We start from the raw sequence: 3,298 nt of genomic DNA on the forward strand, positions 1-3,298 counted from the left end.
GGGGCAATCAAAATGACACAGGAGGATCAGAGGGGACAATCAAAATGACACAGGAGGATCAAAAGGGGCTACTAAGATGGTAATCCCCCCTCTGATTCTCCTGTGCCATTTTGATTCCCCCCTCTGATTCCCCCTGTGTCATTTTGATCCCCCTCCCCCCACCTTGATACCCCAATTCCTTTTTTTTTTTTTTTTACCCCTAGAAATGAGCGCAAAAAGAAAAAGCTACTCCGTGGAGTACAAGAAAGGAATCGTGGAAGACTCTTGGGGCCAAAATCTTACTGCTTTCTGCAAAGAGAAGATGTTGAGTATCCGATTGGTCCAAAAATGGAGAGCAGAGTATGGTAACCTCATTGAACAAGTGGACAAGGGAAATGCTAAAAAGTGCAAGTGTGGATCAGGTTGGCAACCATTATTTTCCGAGCTGGAAGACCTGATCTGTGAATGGGTTGTTGACAGGAGAGCAAAGGCTTTGGTTGTGAATAGGGCTCAGATTCAAGAATTTGCCCTTGCAGTGGCACCACAGTTTGACATAGCCCCCGAAGACTTCAAAGCATCACAACACTGGCTGGATAATTTCCTTCAGCGAAGTGAACTGTCTTTAAGAAGATCTACAACATTGTTTAGGTTGGAAGATACTCAAGTTATTAAGCGAGCACTTGCATTCAAGTCCTTTATTGATGATGCTGACTTCTCTAAATACAATCTTTCCAACATGATTGCTATGGATGAAACTGCAGTGTTTATGGGCCAATCATCTCAAACAACAATTGCACAGCGGGGTGCCTCCTTAGCGTACATTCCCTCCACTGCTTACGAAAGTGCACGTGTTTCCTGTATTTTGGCAATTCGTCTGGATGGCACTAAAATCCCACCTTTAATCATTTTCTAAGGGCAAGAAGGAAAAGATTGAACGTGTTTTGGGCATTTTTATTCTTGAAACTGAAAAGGCCTGGGCCACACAAGCAGTTATAAGGAAGTGAGTCGATTTAATGCTGCCGCTTGTTATGCGAGGGAGCCAAAGAGGTCTGCTAGTCTGGGATACAGCCAGCACTCACCGCGCTAAAGACATGAAGACATTTCTTCACGAAAGAAAAATAGATCAGATAATGATTCCCGCAGGAATGACGGCCTATCTCCAGACTCTTGATATTGCAATAAACAAGACATTCAAAGACAATTTGTGCATGGAAATTAATGACTACATTGAAAATAGAATGGAGAGAAAACAGCGTGGAAACTTTGTGAAACCTAAACTGCAAGAAGTTGTGACTTGGGTGAAGAATTCATGGGAGAAAATCACTGACAGTTGCATTGGAAATGCACTGTGAGCAGGCTACCTTGACAAAAAGTACTCATTTAAAGACAGTGCTATTGCTAAACATGAGAGATTTGCTCCACTGATTCTGAAAGAAATGGAGTCACAAGAAATTCACCAGGAAATTCAGGAATTGGATTGTTATGATGATGTTCCAGAAGATGATGACATGATTGTCATTGAATAAATGAGTAAATTCTTGATACTGTAGGATTCACAGTTTGTCTGGTTTGTGTTGACAACTACCGTACTACCGTACCATATACAGGTAATAAATTTCCTTTATTTTCATTTAACAATAAATGTGTACCGTATTCTTCTTCATGGAAAAATAAGACATCCCCTGAAAATAAGACCTAGCGTGTCTTTGGGGGCAAAAATTAATATAAGACACTGTCTTATTTTCAGGGAAACATGGTAGTTCCTGTTGTGAATTCAGAATTTCTATTTTTAATGAATATGCAGACATAACCTCATTGCATCTCATCAAAAGTAGAACTTTTCCCAATTCTGGGAAAATTTGGCTGAGTTTTTTCTAGAAAAGCAAGAACAAGTGGAGTAGGTGGTCCATAAAGTCCTTTGCCCCATCAAAAGGGCCAATGGACTGAAAATATTTTAGAACAACTTACCCATGTGTATTTTTGTCTTTTTAAATTTTAAGTACAGTTGATATACAATATTATATCAGTTATATTAGTTTCAGGTATGCAATATAGTGATCTGATATTTTTATACCTTACAATGTGATTACCCCAATAATTTCAATAATCCTCTATCACCATGCAACTTATCACAATATTATTGACTATATTCCCTTTCCCCTTTTCACCATACATCCCCTTATTGCCTTCCCCTCTAGCCAGGTGTATTTTAAAACTAAATAAAGGGGTCATTTTGAGCTCTAGAAATATTTTTTGTGGGTTTTTTTGGGGGTGGCGGGGTTGCGTTTGTTTTTGTTTTTTATAAATGAGTGCACATGTACTACTGAAGCAGTATAATTTGACAATGAGACAAGCTTCAAAATTATAATTTTGGGTGGTAGTGTTGTTTTGGAAAAAAATAGTCATAGTTTATTGATTACCTCCTGGATTTGCTGCCAGATTCTCTTTCATTAGTTTTTTCTGTATTGATCTTTTAACAACTGAAAACAAATAAAACATGCACATGGAAGTCCAAACTATAGCAAATGTATATAACATTTCTTTCAGGGATGATGGAAATGTTCAAGAGTTAGATTGTGGTGATGATTGCATTCCTCTGTAAATTTAATAAAACTTATTTACTCATACACTTAAAATAAGCAAATTGTGGTATGTAAATTGTATTTCAATAAAACTGTATTAAATGGATTAAATGTAAGAAATCAAAATTATACAAGACTACAGAGTGAAAAATAAAAAGTAACATTTAAGATTAATTAAATTGAGATCCTTAAGATCAATTATCTACTATATACCATACTTGTTATTCTAAGTGCTTCACAGGTATTATCTCAATTTATACTCACCTCAATCTTATGAGGAAAGTGGTATTAGTGACATCTGCATTTTACACATGAGGCAACTGAGGCAAAAGGATTAAATATTTTCCCAAGATCACATGACCAGCAAGTTTTGAAGCCAGAATATGTAATCCAGGTAGTTTGATTTCAAGCACCTTGCTCTTAACATTTTTAATGTTAATTAAATTCTAGAGAATTTTAAGACCCAGCCTTTGTGCCTCTGCTTTGGTATAGCCATCTCCAGGAACCCCTTTTGCATTAGTACTCGATATCACACAGTTTTGTTTTTAGCTTGTTTCATATATTTGTGTGTCATTTTAACCAGCTAGACTCATTGAAGACAAAAAGAATACAAATAAGTCGTTCTTTTTTTCTTTTTTAGTAAATTCATTGGGGTATAAGTCATTCTTTTGTATCCTCCACAGTGCTTACCTTACAGCCAAATATGTGACTAATAAATATATGCTTATTAATTGACT

The sequence above is a fragment of the Plecotus auritus genome (genome assembly GCF_963455305.1).
Source record: "Plecotus auritus genome assembly, chromosome: X".
Classification (NCBI taxonomy): domain Eukaryota; kingdom Metazoa; phylum Chordata; class Mammalia; order Chiroptera; family Vespertilionidae; genus Plecotus; species Plecotus auritus.